The sequence below is a fragment of the Corvus moneduloides genome, chromosome 7, assembly GCF_009650955.1.
Source record: "Corvus moneduloides isolate bCorMon1 chromosome 7, bCorMon1.pri, whole genome shotgun sequence".
NCBI classification, from domain to species: Eukaryota; Metazoa; Chordata; class Aves; order Passeriformes; family Corvidae; genus Corvus; species Corvus moneduloides.
In genome coordinates this window covers 20,657,296-20,676,769 of record NC_045482.1, presented here as the reverse complement: position 1 = coordinate 20,676,769, position 19,474 = coordinate 20,657,296, and the positions used below count along the sequence as shown (strand labels likewise).

The window sequence follows — 19,474 nt, the reverse complement described above, 5'->3', positions numbered from 1 at the left end:
TTACTCACACTTCTTTCCTCACACTGACCTGTGGCGTTTTGTTCTTTTCTGAATGTGTTTTCTCTGAGGCATTGCCATCCTTCCTGAGCTGTGCAGAGGGCAGCCCTGGGCTCTCTGCACGCAGCCTGTCTGGCAGTCCACCAGCCCTGAAACACCATGGCCACTGCTCAGAGTGACCACAGGCCTCACTGTCAAGAGGAAAAAACTTAAGGCAGATTTAGATGATGGCAAATGTTATAGGCTCTTGCCACCACAAAAGGCACAGAGTGAGCCAGTTCTCCTGACCCCAGTGTGTGTGGTGAGGATGCACTGGGAAGGAAAAATACTGATGGCAGACTTTTTCATGAAGTGTAAGAGCTCCAAATTCAAATAACCCATGACACAGTGAATCCCAGATGTCTGCCTCTTCCATGTCAACTTTTAGGTCAACTTCATGTTAGTTGAGGATATTTTCTATTTTAAAAAATTTTACAGCAGAAACTAGATTTCCATGGATACGCAACCCATCATGCAAGCCATCTCTTCCTTAAAATTTGTCAGTTGAGGTTATGGACAGACTTCAAATCCCTGCTTTTTCAGCTGAGCCACAATAGGTTCCAAGTCTTTGGCAAATACCACATTTTTCATGTCAGCTGCTAAGCACTTTACAAAAACACAGACAAGTTTTTCCTCTGGAAAAGAAAGCCTGAGAATGCCAAGTCTTTCCTTATTTATTTAAAAATGCATAATCTCATCTGATCCATCTTAAAGCAATTCACCGTTTTCAAATGCAAGATTTGATTGTTTAGCCTTTTGGGTCAAATCCTTCTCAAATCCTTAGCACCAGTGAACCTGAAGATCTGCCCAGTCATACTTGGACTGAGAACCAGCTGTGTCTCAAAAGGTACTTTTCCTTCAGAAGGTGAATGACACCAGTGGCTCTAAATACCCAAGAAACCTTCACCAGCAAAAAGGGAGAGAGATCTGTCTTCCAAGGAAGAACACCAGGATCTCTTTCCATAAGCTTAATTTTTACCTAAGAACTAAAGTAACACAAGTATTACTTGGTACCTTCAGGTCATTTATTTAGCTTACAACTTTGGGTTTGGTTTTTTTTATAAAATGGAGGGTGAGGTATTATCTGCTTCTTTATTTGTAAGCTGAAATTCACAAGAATTTCCTTAGTGCAAGCAGCCAAGTCTATACATATTATTTTTTAAGTCAAGGGGCGTTCTTACTAGTAGGGCCTTTTTCCTACACCAAGGTGGTAGCAGTATTAACTTAAATAGTACGTTTTCCTCAAAAAAAGTCATTCCTATATAGTATATTACCAGTAGTACATGTATTGTAACAGATTCTGAGGACAGCACTTGTAATAAAATTTGTATTTCATGAATGATGCAAACAACAGTGAATGCCACTGTAAGTAGCCTACACACACTCAGTTATTATCTAAAATGGCTAGATGGTTGCACAAAATCTTTTAGAGTCTGAAGAGACAAGAAGTAAGATCTACAGCTATTAGACCAACTTCTATCTTATAACCAAATCAAACAGGAGCTTTACACACGGTGCTGCCCTGTCACAGTAATGTTGCTCTTTACAGGCTAAATAAAATATAAGATTTTCAGCACCACTACACACCACTGACCAGTCCACCACACCTATGAACAAGTAGGAGCACACTTGGCAGTCTAAGAAATACATAGGCAACTTTGTGCTTCAATGATTATCAACAAGCCTGTCAAAAACAAAAACCAACCAACCAAAACCAAACAAAACGAAACAAAAACAAACAGAGAAAAGGGAGATACTCAAGGAGAATGCAAATATATACCATAACATTCAGTTAGTCTTTTAGAGTATGTTCTCATTACTTGGATAAAGACTCTACAAAACTTTAAAAACAGTTTTCTAGTCAACGTTAGGCATATAGACTTGGAAGGTGACGAATACAATGCCCACAGAAACTACTTGTTATCAAACATGTACTTGAAAATGTCACTAACTGTTATGTCTGTCTATGCATTTAGGCTAAATTTACTCTTTAGAGGTCTAAAATGCGTAAAACTAGAAGTTCACGACTGTTTATTTTACCAAATGCCACTACGGCCTTATGGCAGTTTTTCTGAGTTATTGCAGTTGTTATCAGAATGAAAACCAATCTTTCCGCTTGCATGTTCATATTCCGCTGGTTCATTCAGCAAGGCTTAAGTGGTACCCTTAGGGCTGAGATGAACTCCAGCATTTCTCTCCAGAGACACCACAGCCAATGACTGCAGCACAATTCTCAATGTTAACACAAAACAGAAAAAAATCATTTTCCAATACACGACAAATCTCTTCTGTGAATGTTTTATGCTAGCAGCCTAATCACTGCCCATGCTTGGAAAAAAACCCACACCTATTAAACACTTCTTGAGTTACAGTTCAGTGACTGTTTCCTTGTCATGACTTTTTTAAAGTACTGCAAATATATAAATGTTGTAACACTGTGGAAGAAAGTGGTGCTGTTTATACCGTTATCTCATGCAAATCAGTTTACCCAAGAAGGAAACTGAACAAAAAAAAAGATAAAGCAGGATGGATTGGTTTAATGACTTAAATGTGTCTCTTTCCTGCAATTTTGATGGTATTTATATTACAAACTACGAGGTAGTAGCAATCAAACCAGAAAACATATGACACGAATCCTGAAGAAACTGTTACCCTTCCCCCCAAAAAATCTCACAAAGGTCCTTCTGAAAGCCCAACATTAAAAAATCCACCATCAGTAAAAAACAAAACCCAATACATAAATCCCCATTTTCTCAGCTTACTGTTAAGAAATAGGCTTCTAGTCTTTCATGGCTAAGTTGTGCATGTAAGCCTGAATAGAGACTCTGTCCATCAAGCGGGACAGAAAATTCAAATTACAAATGAAAGATTACAGAAAACTACTACATACCACAGACTCTGCAGTAGCACGGCACTAGGAAGAAACTCCTGGGGCAGGAACGAGCCAGTTAACAACCTGATATTAATGTTAACATAAATATATTCTTACAGAGTATGGTTGAGTGAGCAAGAATAATTTTTAAATGATCTTTTAGAAAATATTTTTAATATGTGTACAAAGAAGAGCATCAGGGTCATTTATATTAAGCTTGAGGTTTTAAGCTTGAGTCCACCAGGCTATAAAGAAAAGCATGAATATGTAGGTTTTTATTGTTTCCATATATATATATATGTATTTGTTTTTATATTTATTTTAATATTTGCAAAAATAATGGTCAAGCTCAGACCCAAACCAGTCAGCAACAAACCCTCAGTACCAACAAAACGTGTTTCCCAAACACAGTATTTTTATCTTAACATTTTTCAGAGGTAGAAATAACATATCTGCTCTTCCTACTATATATTCTACAACATAATGATGAATTTTTACAGTATTATTCCCAATGTTCTCTGTGCTATGGTACATTTCATAGTGTTGAGTAACTTGAATAAAGCTTTGTGTACTAAAAAAGCCATACTAATGAAATTACTGAGTCTCAAAAAACATCTAGTTTCACATGTATGAAACTTCATTAAAAATAGGAAGCTACTATCATGACAGGTAAAGATGTTCAGTGAATTTCATTTAGGCGAGTGATCAAATCTGATGAGTCATAAGCAAATTTACAGATATTTTCTTTGCTATGCTCTTTTTTGTGCATTTTTGTATATAAAAGAATACGATTTTTTTTCCAAGGATATTGAATTCTACTATATAAATTAAGACAAACTATTAACTGCTATATTGTCATTATGCAGTGATGCAGGCTTCAGTTTCTGCAGAAAATAAGCTGGGTTTATTACTGCTCCCTCAATATCACAATGCTGTGATTGTTTGCAAAACAAGCAGGACGCTATAATACAAATCCAGAAAATTCTTAGGACAATGGTTTAAACTAGAAAGCATCTGCTCCTAAACATCAATAAGAACTAAAAGGTTTCTGAATTATTTATTGCTCTTAGACTGAATAGATTAGACCTATGCTACATTTCACCCCTGATACTTCTCAACAAAAGATTGTGCCAATGCAACAGCACTAAGTGGGACAGCTCATTTTTAAAGAAAATATTTTACCATGTCATTATTTTGCCTGTAAGTAATTTCATTCTGTATAGCTTGTTCATGAAAATAATTTTAAAAACCAAAATAAATGTTTATGGAAGACAGAATGAATTTCTGTTCAGTTTAAGGGATTCTACTCCTTATATGAAACTTGCCTTACATGACCTGTATCAATTCTGAACGTGTTCTAAACTAGGTCTTTTAATTCAATAGCCTCTGATTTCAATTTATGAATTTACAGTAATACACAGAAGGTATAAAAAATATTCATATTGCAGGAGTGAAAAATGTTTTAAAAACTGGAGGATGCTACAGCTGATCTTAAAAAAATTTCTTTAATATAAGCCTATTTTTTAGAATCTACAACTGCTCAGAGGCAGATCAGTTTGCCTTTCCTTTATGTCAGAAAATGCACTCATCGGGTGCAGTTCTAGGAAATTCAGTCCTCACAAACAAGCAATCCAATCCCCATGTATCAAGCAGCCAACTTGGAACAGAGCCAAGGACATAGCAAGTAAAAACTGTAAGAGGTTTTTACTATTGGCAAAGGCATGGAAGAACTGTGAAAAACATGATACATTGCCAGAAATGTGATATACACATATTTTTATTCTAGCAAGTATGATATTTCTGTTATTCACATGACTACTTGGACATTTTTCCAGACCAGAGAAAAATTGCTCAAAACATCAAGACCCTGCAACTGGTTAGATCCAAATCAGTCACGTAGCCAACTCTCTGCATAACAAGCCTAATTTAAAGTTTCCTCAACCTGTTAACTCCTCTTAAAATCTAAAGACAAGTTTGTATCAGATTTGCTCCCACACTAAGGCTGTTATTCACTTCAATAGCCAATCAGTGCCTCTTACTTTCATGTATTTACAGTAAAAATTCTTCTCTCAGACTTTTCATCTGGTGACATGAATTCAGTGAATCTTTTCTGTGAGTCACATAAATGATACTAATCACTGAAGCTTATTTTTACATTTTTTGTGTTAATGTTACATTGTAGGACAGATTTGTTTTTGTAAATCCTGGTGTTCAGTCTTGCAAGGTTTCTCCTCATTTCTCCAGATTTCTTCTTCAATTTTCTGCTGTTATTTATGTGTCATTTAACAAATTTATGGCAAAATAAGACTTTACATAGTTTCCATCACAAAGCCCTGATAATGCGTGCTTGGTGACCTTTGCTCCAAACCACTTTTTTTATGATACCAAAAATGATAATATCAAGTTAATTACATTATGACCTTCATCTTTATAAGTTTGGATACTTTTGCTGTATAAACTCATAGCAAAGGCAACCATCAAAACTTTTAAATATTACTTCTATCTGCGGATTGAAACGAGAGTGTATCTAACTCCTTGTTTTGATGCTTAAAAGATAAACAGAAAAAAGAAATATCTCAATGGACACTACATAACAACATACTGCAGCTGCTTAGAGATTAAGCTATGAAACCATACTCTCTACATATATTTTCAAATAATAGTGGTACTTGTGCAGTGTTTATTTTCCTTGCATGCATTAGCTGAAAGAGAGGATGAAGGAAGGGCAACCATCACAAAGGATAAGTTTATTTTCTCCACACAGAATTCTTATTGCCCAATAATTCTTAGTCACAAAACAGAATACACCACTTAAACTTGTTTTAGCTATTTGAACTCCTTAGGATGTAACGGGCAGATTCCCAAAACTGTAGTTCTGGGAACAGGGAAAGAAATGGAGAGCTTCTGTCATTTTTTTATAGCTAGGTGCTAGAATTTTCCCAGGAACTCCATCGCTGAACCATTAAGATATATCCCCTGAAAGTTCATTTACTCCCCAGAGAGACTGCCTCAGCAGCAAATCAGAACTGCTGCACAATTTGCTCAGACCTCATAAGTTTGTATTAATGAATTATTGATACAGTACTAAATAAATTAAACGCAATTATATTACAAAGTACGTAAACATTGTGTACAGCAAAGGAACCACACACATCCACCTACATGGGATTTTTCATTCGTTCGGCTCTTACAAGTGTCATCTATCGAGCCACATTTATCAGAATGCTCCAAGGAAATCACTCAAAGTTTGTACATGATACCACTTCTAAGTGATTTATTCAAACTTATGCAGGTGAACCCCTTGTGATAAATTTTTTAGACTAGACTCTGAAATGGTTCCATTTTGTTATCATTCTGATAATTTCACTGTAAAATTGATTTAAAACTAAAATTATCTTGAATGCCTTACCTCTATCAGATTAAAGTTAATGTATTGAGATCTCAATGACTGTACCAAAACCGTGTTTACAGAAATAACTTTCATTAATGCAGTATTATTCTGCTTAACAACCAATTTCATGAAAGTTAGAAGAAAACATCCTGTTTGGTTTTTCCACACAAAGAATGTGTATGTCGTGTCTGAAGTAGACAGGTATAGTTTATATCAACTGCAGCTGAAGGAAAAAAGAAAGCAAAGTTATGATAAAAGTTTTGGTGTTGAATTCATAATAACTTATGTAAAATAAGATTGCAGACATCAGAGAAAAATATAGCTTGGTAGGCACCTTTTCAAGGTAGATAGTTCAAAATCCAGCTCAAAAGGAGGCTAAGGTAATCTTTATATAATCTACACTAGGTACAAGTATGTTCAAGGGATGTATTTGAGGTTGCTACCCCATACTCCTGCACTGGGTCTCTCCAGGGTCTTCCAAGGTTCCTCAGTTAATCCTCCACCCACCACATTCCAACCTGCTCCTCATGCAAGCCCAGGCTTCTTTTATCAGCTGCCTATCAGCCTTCAGCACCAGCTGCAGGCTCCAACTTTCTGACTTGTATTGTAGGTGGAGCTCTGGAATAATTGCTGTAGGTTATTGCTTGCCTGTTACCAAAATTTCATTCTCCTTTTTGTGCTCTGCTTCAGTACTGGGCCACCACTAACACAAATCACCACTGCAAAGCAACAGTGATAAATGATGCAAAACCAGTACAGCTCCCAAAAAAATGCTGCTGAAAGTTTCCCCCCTGAACAACAAAAGTGAATTAGGAACTTAAATTGAATGAGCTTTTTAAGTTTCCCCAAATCAAAGTTTAAAAAACAGAAGATTTTTTTATATTAGAAAAGTCCTCTTGAATAATAAGAATAAACAAGATACAAATTAGTAACATACTACAGAACACAAACCTATGTTTCACTAGATTTGAAACACTAAAAAATGTTCATGAATCTTTAAAATCTACACTGTTTTCTATCTACCAGAAAGCTCGAAACATTATCATTTAGAGCATAGCAGAAAAGAATATATCAGCCTATAATAGAAAATAATTTTTTTCATTGACTGAAAACCACTAAAATTCTGAAGCAATCTTTAAGCTTATTTGCTCTTATGGATAACATTGGTATTATGACCTAATAAACATGATGGAATTTTATTAGATGTTTCTAACATCTATTTTAAAACTTAGCCATTTAATTGCACTTTGATTTTCCACGAAGAAAGTGAAGACCTCTGTAAAATGGTCAGAGAGCATGACTAAACAGACATACAATTTGGAAGACTTCAGAAAGCCATTGTGCTTTGTTAGTGTTTCGTCATGAGCTTTTTAGTCTGAAAACAGCTCTTATGTCAGGTCTTCTCCCTCGAATTTTGGAAAAGATTCTTTTTTTCCTGCTGGCAAATAAGAGAACACAGGAAAAAAGAAGGGCAGGGGTGCAGGGGGAGGAAGAAACCAACTCTCCCACCAAAGTAAATACACAGAATGTGAAAACTGGCAGCAGATTGTAAAAGACATAAAGCAAGTACAGCCAGACCTCTTTCCATTCCTCATTCTTCCCAGACAGGCTCCCTATATCTCATTTAATGGCCTCATTACTGTAATCTGAGTCTACTTTCTGTGCTGGTCTAATTTCCTAGAAAGACTCAGCTACTGTTCTGCAAATGGATACAGGCTGGGCTGATTGGTAAAACCTGGCTCAGTTTATAGCGATGTGGGAGCAAAATTCCCACATCCATTCTAGGTCTTCCTGCAAACACACCAAGAGTGGAAAATGGCATCAGCATACATCAACACAGGCATGTATGGCAGGACGTTCTTCTTGAATAGGTTCACCTGTTAGGTTCAAAAAGGATTTTGCTCCTTCCAGTACATTACTGAATTTTTGTATGTATCAGAAAATAATTGTTTATTAATGACATCCATTTAAAAACCCACAGAAGCAGAGTAAGCCTGTAAAACTGAAATGAGAGTTCAGTACTAATTATTCCTTTCATTTCAACAGCCTGAAACACAATGCTGTGTTGGTACAAGAGACTTTCAGGCTGTCAGCCTCATTGACAAAGTTCACTATCTGCTTCCCAGTGAACATGACAGCACGAGAAGGAAAGAGCATATGCTAGGACACTTGCCACGACGATGTTACTTCAAACTGCATTTGTTAATTTTTTGGTTGGCTGGTTGGTTTTTTGTTTTAGTGCCGTTTCAATTATTTAGAAAGTAAAGCTTTTTGTTGTATGGATTGCCTTGTGCTCTGGGATGACCCTGCATGAGCAGGGAGGTTGGACCAGATGAACCCCTGTGGCTCCTTCCAACCTGACCCATTCTGTGGTTTGTGATTGGGTGCAGAATAAACAGCAGCATTAGTGTCACTCCAAAATACCTCATTCCCATGGACAGAACTTTTAGATGGAAGTACATCATCAAGGATTTGTCACAAGAATTAAGTTTCTCCTATATGTCTTTGGTCCTTACCTCCTGTGACTTGTGTTCCACAGTATGTTACTAGTTTGTCTTGTTAGTTGTCATCTGCATATTCTGTTCTAACCAATCCAATTTATATGGCACATTAATATTAAAAATTCACTTATATTCATGTGCATTTCTGTGAGTTTAAAAACCCACTATTTTTTATAAATATGAAAACTAAGATTGTGTCTTCTCTTTGATACAATAGCTATGGAATAGCCACAGGAATACCCATCAAGTAAAGGTGCCAGGAAGGCATAGACAAACCAAAATGTTTTGGAGATTCAAAGAAACTCCTCTAGCTGAAGCAGGAAATATATACACAAAATATATACATCTTAACAGCAATGTAGGAACTTGCAGATTACAATTAAGATTACAGACAGCACAGCACTTAGAGTAGACATAACAGAATTAGGGGAAGCATTGATGGCCTTTTCCTCATGCCAAGTTCATGACAAAAGATCCCCAAACAAACTAGGCACTCCCATCATCATCACATCATTTTTAAGCCAAATGTTAACCAAACTAATTCCATGACTATGCCAGTGGCTGAAGTAAAGATCTAGAGAGCATTCCCTTTGGTTTTTTTCCATGTTCTAACAATCAGAACTATTTTAATAAAGAATTGCTTTCTATCACAAGTGAAAGACAAAGAGAAAAGAGATTGTGAAAGAAACTTGGGAAACAGTTTACTTGAATTTGAAGTGTTAGAAAGTGTCAAGATGAAACTAGTTTGATAAGCACAGGCCTCTTTCACATTCAAATAAGCCCTGCATTTACTACACTGTTTTGCCTCAGTTTTGTTCAAGGGGAATGGTTATTTTAAAAGGAATTTTTTCTTATGAGCACTGAGTCTTTCCTATAAACAGTGGTAATTCTCTTAGTCTTTATCAGTCATTTTCAGACATTCATATGATCATAAGCCAGAACAAAGGAACTTCAAGGCAGATTTGGCAGTAGTCCTGTCTGGGGCTTGAATTCAAAAGTCTTTACATTTTCTGAAGTATTTGTCCTCCTTTATTCATTTTTATTCTTGACTTTATGTTGTGAGACAGGTCTGCATTCAAATTTGCCAACATCCAGTTGGCAAGAATACAACAGGAGACTTTCTCATACAAAACCCTCACCACTGAAGACTAAAGGGCAGCTGGAAACACATCTCATGTTTTCATTTACTTTCCTTATTTACTTGCTTTTGAAAATTACTCCTGTTCTAGACTGTGTAAACAAAAATTACAGACAAGAATAATGAACTGGATTAGATTAAGCTATTATAAAACAAAACCCACAAGTTATTGCTACCCTTGCACCTGCAGAGGAAATTATGAACAAATAGATATGGCAGCATCCTCTAAAAGAAAACAAAACCTGCTGAATGAAAAAGGAAAGACAATTCTGAAATACTAGTTTAATTTCATAATTGATTTTTTCCCACTGAACATGTTTTACCCACTGAATTTAGAGTTCAAAATCAAGACTGCACTGGCTGATACCAATTGCCAGCTTAAAAATTAATAAGAGGCAGCAGTAAAACACTATATCACATCAGATTATTGAAAAATACTGAAATATTGACAATTATTAATGAAGTATTACCATTAATAGTACTAGAGCCTAGCCAGGGAAATACATTCTACAACCAATTTACCTGATTGAAAATCCATTTTAAAGGATGTCACTGCTTGTACAACAAGAAGCAATGTTCAGCAATTAATGATAAAAGATTCTTGAAGATCAGAAAGAAAAGAATAGACTTCTATGAGCTTTTTCATTATAATCTTTAGACAAAGATAAATGCAATGTTCTGGTGCAATCCCCTCTTCTGGTCATTGACAACATAAAGAATTGAAAAAAAATTCCTTTTTCACCTCAGGTTAAAATACCAGATATCCATATTTTCCCCAAGCATGCTTAAAAATTCAATGATTAAGAATAAGGAAACAAAGTTGATAATTTTATTGACCTAGCTTTTGTAAATTGTGAAATATTCAAAATGTTTGCAATCATTTTATCAGCAGAATGACTACATAAAAAAAACCTGCTAAGTTCCCACTGCCTTATCAGGGTGTGCCACTTGGTGGAAGAGAAAAAACTACATAGAAATGTGTCTGCCAATAATACTTATTCAGAAGTCACAGAACCATCTGCTGGCTTGGAACCACCTGCCTTGAACCCAGCATTTCACAGCCCTTCTGAACACAGCCCACCTGGACCCTAGGTGCGGTTCAACACATCCGGCTGGACTGGGCTTTAAGCAACCTGATGGGGTGAAAGATGTCCCTGCGTGCCCCTGATGACAGGCCTGCCCCTGTCTCCAGGACAGACAGCTAAATACCCTTTTGATCATTAAGGGACCCACCTCCCACACATGAAAGCACTTGGTAAGAGTTCCTCTTTATTACTACCGCAAGATCAGCACCGGAAACATCCAAAGACAGCCTGATAGTTACCAGTGATCATTCATCATAAAATATAGAGCCATTAGGAATACTTTCAGAAATGACACTTGATAATCATTTACTTTGCACAACAAAGCACCAAATGAGTATAGGCAAACTACAGGCAGATGTTTGAAAATATAGCTACAGCAAGAGTAACTAAAAGTAGTCATGAGCATATAGGGGACACATGTAGACAGATTCCTCGTGGAACAGGGGCATGTGATACCCCAGGACAGTCTGGACAGTCTGGGCACCCCAGGGCTGCTGCAGAAGCACCCCTGAAGGGGCTCAGGCTGCAGATAGGCCAGAAAGACACCTGGCTGCAGGCAGCCTTGAACAGCCTTGGGAAAAGCTACACGCTGGTCGGCTCCCCCGCTGCTTAGAGGCTGTCCCGTGGGAATAGGGCGTGAAGCTTTGTAAAGTAGATATAAGTGAGTGTAAGTAAACAATAAAGGGAGCACGATGCTCAAATCGTATCGGTGTTCGTATCGAGACTCCAGCCGGCTCCCCTGCACTCGGAACCACCCTCTGCTAAAGACAGAGAGTAAAAAAATCCTCCCTCCCCACCCCCACCTGCCCCAAAAACCAATAAAATGCAACCAAAGCTAACTCTAATCTTGTCCCTTGCTGTAGGCACACAACTTTTCTAAATACATGTGCAGTAGTGCACAGTTCCCTAGAACAAAGGAGTCTTTGCCCAAACTGCTATCTTGCTGCAGAAAGCAGCGAATAATTATATTGCGGTTGTGCAATATAAAAGAGAATTGCAAGGCATTCACAGAAAACAATCATTAAAAGACCAGGCTATAAAGTTCAGCAGTTGGTTTAAAAAAAGTAATTTTCTTTATTTTACATAATACACTGCCATTTTCTATTTCAGGCAAAAAGAAAACAGCTGTTTCAGTCCAGACCACCAGAGCCACTGTACTTTGCCAGCACTGCGGAATGACATTCAGCTTCAAAACCTTCTGTGTTTCTTCCTTCCCAGTCATAGAGTAGGAATAAATAATTTAATCAAGTATTCATCAGGAGAGGGGAATATCCTATTAGTGTGTGCCTGCATTCTTTCCCCCTCACATCTTTGCATCTCTTAGATCTCCAGAAGTGTACATCGTTCTTTTTAGCTTAGCCAAAAACACAGCTCTATGAGTTTAAGAAAAAAAGAAATGACTATCTGCAAATTCATGTACTTTCTAAAACTAGAAGTGAATACATACCCATTATAAACATAATGTTACAGCTTTTAGAAAAGAGCCAGAAAATTCACACTGCAAAAGAAACTAGAGAAACGGCACTAAAATACCACTTTTAGAAAAACAGTTACTAGACACTTCTTCAATTAAATACCCATCTCATCTAAAAGATACCAGCAAGCACATATCACCATGATGCAAAAACCATGAAAAAGGATTTTGTGGCTAGCAGCTGATTTGCTGGTAAAGACATTTACATCTCTTAAATTACTTACAAAGGACTACGCTACTGTCATTCATCCAAAGATGGGAGGACATTGTCCTCAATCTGACTGACCAAGAACAGATTTTTAACGGAAAAACTTGAAGATCATCCTTATTTATTTTTTTCTGAAAGTTGTAATTTTATTCTTTTTCATCATTCATGAAGTAGTATCTTCACTACAAAGAAGGAGAGAACTCTGATTGAATTTAGTGAAAGGATAAAGATATAGCAAGATAAAAAAATAAAATATGCCTCCAGCAACCAGATGGAAGGAGAATGAAGGAAAGAAAGACAAAATAGGTGATCATGGCTATTAGGTGCTCCAGACCAAAGGACTCTTCTTTCATTCAATTTATTTAATCGAATTTAAAAAATAATCCTTATTAGGCCACAGAAACTTCTACAAAATATTATCAAATATCTCTAAAACATCTTGAATCTCTTCTTGTCTATGACAGTCTTTCTCTAACAAAAAGAACTGATAATTGATCAGTTGAAAGACTTATAATAACATTTAAGTCCTTAAGATTGTAAAGAAAAAAAAGATCATAACAATTCTCACTAGTTTTACCTCCAAATAAATTCTTTAAAAGTTATGCAAGTCATCACCCCAATTCTGAAGTGCATTTTCCCACCAAAACTGAGGGTCATATTGTTAATAAAGTGAATAACTTGAGAGTAAGTCAAGAGCTCTATTCATAAAAAGACCTGTATAACCTTTTTAACAAGGGAAAAGTAGTAACTCCTTAAAAATACATCAGTTAACCTGCAAACAGAAAAATAAGCTTTCAAGAAATACAATCTGAATCCAAACATAAGTTAATTAATATATTTTTCTTAGTAAAAGGGGTATACAATATAGAACAGTAGTCTGCTGTGTCATGGAAATGGCTGGAAATCTCTTGTGTAGGCTAGGGAAGAAATACCGGCTGTGTTGATCAAGGCTATTGTACCTAACGGGATTGCCTGCAGGGAGAGGTCAAGCAAGCTGCTCTCTTATATCCCTAAGACAGACTGAGAGATCAACAGAAGTTCAATACAACTCAGCACCACCACTGTCCTACACAAAAGCTGGACTCCAAGTCCAAAGGCAGAAGTACTGTAACAGAAAAGAAACTGTATTTTCATTGAGATAGAAGAAAAAAGAATTGCACCATGAAAATTGCTACATCCTAGTCAGTAAGGGGCTCGATTCCTGGATGAGATCCTTCTGACTGCTGAACCTGAGGTCTCTATTTCAATAAAGATCTTTCCGATTTTGATGGATTGGTATGGAAAGCAGTCACCTTCATGTTACCCTTAATATGAGGTGATTCCAAATATGAAGTTCCTTTGTCCCCACTGGTCTTTCTATAAACACTTTCTATAGACACATTGTCTATAGACAATAAGTGCCCTCACTTATTATTTTCCTCAGTAAGGACCACCTCACTGTGCCAGGTTCTTGACCCCTCTCTCTCCTTCCTCCTGCCTTGGTTGGCCTGTATGTAATCAAAGACAACTAATACTACAAGTACTCTGTCCAGAACCTCTTGGATAATGACCCTCTCTTTTCCCCACCAACTATCTAGGTAGAAAAAAACCTTAAAACTTTAAAACACCCTTTGCACCAGATGAATAAATCCAGTAAAACCTATAGCAAATCAGAAGGTTTGGGGTTTTTTTTTACATTTTGCAGAATGCTGCAAAGCCTTTATAAGCAAATTGTAGATAAATGCATTCTAAATGCTTTCTTCTGTCTCTTATTGTACCAATTGATCTGGCTATACATCCTAAAAACACTGAAAGCACTGCATATTTTCAAATAATTTAATTTATTTAACTTATTTTGAGGTTTTCTCTTGAATGTAAACCTTGCTGTAAGAGAAGGGCTCCCAGACAGAATCAGGGTGGAGATACAAAAGCTGAGCCAGCACATAAAAACACACCCCCGATGAACAACCACAATCTCAATGCTGAGCAAATGTGCAGCTCCCAGGCAGCAGGTCCCAGAGAAGCCACTGAGGGATTTAGGGCAAAGAAGCATGGGTCCCTACTAGGTGGCGGACCTTCAAAATAAACATTTCCTCACTGGCTGGCCAGCTGCTCAGAAGGAACATTTCTCATTATTATAAAGAATTTGCATGCTAGCTGAGCAAGCCAGATGGCCAAGAAGTATATTCACATTAATTATTTGGGTACAAGAAACAAAAAGCTCCTTCCTGGCTGCTGTCTGATCAAATATCAAACATTTCCTCTACACATGCAGCACGAGAGCAGAACTGTGTCTCACCTGGGATGGAAATCAGTGCAGTGGGTGGAGGCAGCCGTGTGGGGGTACATCAGAAGGAAAGAGTAGCTATGTTAAGAGAGGCGAGGTGTGATACAGTCAAGAATTACTAAAGAAATTGTGGAAAGAAAAGAAATACAGCAAATGCAGTAGGAAGGGAAAGATGCAACCTTTATGCAATCTATAACAGCCTAACCCCTAGTATATAAGTTTTTTATACACAGTAAAAATAGTTGGGCAAAATACTTCCCAGGGATGTTGTAAATATTCTAAGACATATAGCATACTTTCAGGAAACCTGGAGACATAATAATGAACACAGCAGGATTTAATATTTTACAATTAAGGCACAAAAAAACCCTTATCAATGATACTGTAGCAAGGTAAACCAGTATCTATAAAACCATTGTAAAGTTACATGCACTTTAAAACTAAATCAAAGTGAGTGTCAAGATTGTGCTTGCTATTTGGTTATTTTTCCCCTGTAGTATATCATCGCTGATTACCTACTCATTTGCATGGCAGGATAATGTGTTCATAGTTGTCCAGACACAAAGCCGAATAGGGAGTTAAACACAAAGGGGTTGCCTGTTTTGTCCCAAAATTTGGTGGGGTTTTGGAAGCACCCACAGGACAGAAAAAAACTAGAGATGACCTACCAGCTCCTGCTTTGGGTGCAGCATAAATGGCATAATCTCTCTATATGCTGGCAAGTACATGGACACAGCACCAGTCCCGAGGGACCCCAGCATGCACGGGACAGCTGCTAGAGAACACGTGCTACCCTCTGCAGCACTAGGTAACACTGCAAGGGCACAGAGAGACAGTTTAGGTCTCTTGGCCACTCAGGCCCCACCAAGATATGGCAACTTCAAACAAGAATTTTAAGTCCAAACATACAGGATAACACTGGATAAGGATTCTGCAAATGCATCATCTGAGAAAGATATAGTTTCAAGGTAAAAAAACCCCAGCCTAGATCTATACATCAGTAGTTTCATCAACACACTAATAACCCAAGAATCAATTAAAACTATAGATACAGAAGGGACTCCCATTTAATATATGTCACAAATATGTCATAAAAGTGCACAAAAGAGGCTTGCTGGAGCATTTTGTTTTTCCTTACTTAACTTGTTGAATTGCAAGCAAGAAAATTTCATGGTGAGATTTTCAAAGAAAGAGCCCAATCCTGACAGAAAACATGACAGAATTTCTATGGAAATAACTGTATTAAACTTACTTGCTCACACATGAAAATATATTGAAATTTCTGTTGGAGGGGGGCTTTGTCTAGTATGCAACAACTGCATACAAGATGATTTAATTTTTCTTTTATACTTCTGCTTTGATACTGAACTTCTAGAATGGATTTCTTTCACAACTTTAAGAAAACTATTTGTGCTGAACTTATTACATCACAAAATGCAACCTGCACTTAGAAATTTGAGAAAGAGTTAGTCTCCTGACAAGAAATCAACTAGTTAACAGTGACAGAAACCTTTACAGGAGGAACAAGACAATTAATGGAAAATCTTCAGACCAGTGTGCTTTGAACACAAATGCTTCAACCAGTGCAATTACTCAACATTAAGGATGACTCAACCCTCTCTAAGGAGCATGACATCTGTGATTATTATTGATAAATACATCCTTGTCCTGGGCTGAATTTACAATTTATTTCAACAGGAAAAGAAAACATTTTTGGAGATTAAATTATACCAGTTTTGTCTCCATGTGTTCTGGATTATATGCAGTTGTGCAGTCCCAAAGGACACGCTGCAGAAGGCATCCAACTTTGTGTCCCTATAAAATAATTAAATGAGGACGCATGTTCTTGAAGAATTAGATCAAGGTATAGTATGTTTCTTTGGACTGGAATAAGATGGAATGTCTTCTACATGCTATCACCACTTATTAGTAGTAAGTATGTATTAACAATAAATTATATTTGCTTATATGAAGAAAAATCGTTTTTCAACATTACCTCAAAGCTTCATCCTTGCCTTGAATAAGAGAAACAAGTTTTATGATAAAATATTGAAGGCAAAAGCTGTCAACATCACTATTGTACTGTTCGTAATAAAACCTTAGGCTAACAAAATCTGTTTAAAAGCCCACAAAAATGTTCATGTCTTATACTGTTTATCTGCACTTAGCATTTCTTTTATGTGTGCAATTTTAAAATCAACAACCTGTTTTACCCACTTCCATTTCTCTCTGTTGAATTTCATCTGCAAACACTGAATAATTTTTTAAATATGGAAAGGGCAATGTTTGCTTTTGTGTCTCTTAGGAATAGTACAAAATTATCAATTTCTAAGATTTGCACAAAACTTGTATTTTCATCAAATCTGCACTTGTATAAACTTCAGCTAAATACACCTTTAGAAGACCAGTTAAAAACCACAGTATTTTTAAATATATGTTAGAAAGAAAAAAACCTGCAAGAGTCTACATGAAGCTATCCTCTTGAATCCCTAACACAGAGACATGGCAGGGCTGGAGTGGGGGTGAAGTGGTGGGTGACATCAAAGCCCTTGGACTGGCTAATGGCCATCGTGGCCCTCAGCAAATCTTGCAGCATCTTGAACACATCTCTGACCATCCCGAATCTCTGTGTGTGATACACGCACAGAGCTCTGCCTTCCCACCCCGACACACCCTTTTCCAGCAGGACCAGCCCAGAAGCCATTGTGTTTCTCACAGTGAGATAAGAGCCAGCATACAGGATGGATTCCTCCTGTTTACCTGTAACAGCTGTGTTTGGCAAAAAATGACAGCAACACAGCAACTGATTAGATTCTAATAAAAGTAAATTTTCAGTCCACTTAAAAGCTGAAAAATATTTAGACACACACAACTGGCGTGAAAAGGGCAGTGTCAGAACTGCCTTTCATTCCATAAGAAAATTCACACCTTAACGGTGCTGTGGTGGTATGCATCAAATCATAAACGTGTCATACAGGAATACTAATTTTGGGGGGATTTGGTGGGTGGTTTTGTTTTGGTTTGGGTTTTTTTTTTTTTAGTAGTTGTTGGTTTTTTTTATTTTGGTTTGTTTTTGTTGTTGTTGATAACTCATACGCACATATTTGCTCAAGCTCAACAAGTCTAACTGGGAAAAATAACATTAAATCTAACCTTTTACAACTTATTTTTGCTCTTTGCATCCCACTCAGACTAGAAGTCTTTTTATTATATTCCAGAAACTATGAGGTATTTTGGTGAACAAAGACATTAGCTACACTGGAGTCCTCAAGTTAAACAGCATAATCTGATTTTACAAAAGGAGGGTAAAATGGGTACTGAAATTTATTTTTGTGACTAAAACCTTTCTTTTCATAAATCACCACACACTTTTGTGTAAGGATTGCTCCCGTCATTTGTTTTCCTACCAAGACTTTTTTTTGGGGGGGGGAGCTGAAGCAGTGCCACTTATGGGAAGCACAAAGTACACTTTTATAAACGACTTCTCTTTGTATAAAAGTCATAGCAAACCAATTTGGTTGAACAAAATAACTTTGCTGCACCTGAACTCTAAGCTGGAATGCCAGAAGTTTAGAGATAAGGTAACAGGTGCATAAGAAGGATTAATGCATTGGTGTCAATTCTTTACAAGAATACCCAGCAGATAAGACTGCCCGAGAGGAGATTCTGCTGTTCTTCCTGGCTTTTCCTGTTGCTCTCTCCTCTGTGCTTCTTCCATCTTTCCACAGATGTGGTCACCACTGCTTAGCAACCAAGGGGACACAATGACACAGAGGAAAATCCTCCATCTAGAGCTCATCCTGCTCCACCTACAGAGCAGCAAACTACCTCTCACAGCAAATTAGGAAGAATATTATTTCCTTGCTACCGCAGAGGTACCAAGTGAGACCTCTTATGTAGCTTCATGTGAGACGAATTTTCTTTCCTTGGTAGGTGCACAGGAGAGAACTTAAGCTGGAGGAGAACCTGAGACTTGTCGGTAAAACAGCTCCCCAAATGCCCAAATGCTAATGCCGGGAAAATAAATACATAAATAAATATAAGGAAAGGAAAAAAAAAAAAAAAAAAAGGAAAAAAAGAACGTTCCGATACCGCGGGGATGGGAAAAGAAAAGCAAAGACAAGAGACTCAACCGAATTCCCTACCTACTTTTACTCAAGTGCTCCAGCCATCCTCCAGGGAGAGTCCAGGCAGCTTAGACCGAAGTCCGGCTAAGACCCCGCAAACCCGCCGGCGGAAAAGCCCCACTCACCTCTCCCATGCCACAGGTAGGTGCTGTCTGGGCGCCGCCGGGTCCGCACCCAGCGCCGCCCGCTCCGCTCCGCGCCGCCGCCCCGGGGAGCCCCGCCCGGCCCCGCCCAGAGCGGCCGCGCCCGCCGCCGCGCGCGCCCTCGCGGAGCCGGCTGGGGCGTCCGGCCGCGAGCGCGGAGCGCAGGAGCGCGGAGCGCGGAGGCGGGAGCGCAGGGAGCGCAGGGAGCGCAGGAGCGCGGAGCGCAGGGAGCG

At 37.9% G+C, this 19,474-nt stretch overlaps 1 protein-coding gene and 1 long non-coding RNA gene across 11 annotated transcripts in view; one reads left to right on the top strand and one right to left on the bottom strand.

The window, feature by feature from the left end:
* The window catches only part of LOC116446566 (sodium channel protein type 2 subunit alpha-like), a 69,632-nt gene extending 50,331 nt beyond the window's left edge, over nucleotides 1-19,301 (bottom strand). For 4 of the 5 annotated variants that reach the window (XM_032114631.1, XM_032114634.1, XM_032114632.1 and 1 more), the window contains exon 1: nucleotides 19,224-19,301. The gene's annotated coding sequence lies outside the window, so the exon portion shown is untranslated. Of the gene's footprint in view, nucleotides 1-19,116; nucleotides 19,137-19,223 lie in introns of those variants that run through there. The other variant, XM_032114633.1, reaches the window with a different exon arrangement.
* Nucleotides 1-19,474, top strand: part of LOC116446569 — a 110,043-nt gene that overhangs the window by 77,854 nt on the left and 12,715 nt on the right. For 5 of the 6 annotated variants that reach the window (XR_004241268.1, XR_004241270.1, XR_004241269.1 and 2 more), the window contains exon 4: nucleotides 12,134-19,239. This is a non-coding gene — a long non-coding RNA (uncharacterized LOC116446569). The remainder of the gene's footprint in view (nucleotides 1-12,133; nucleotides 19,240-19,474) is intronic. The other variant, XR_004241272.1, reaches the window with a different exon arrangement.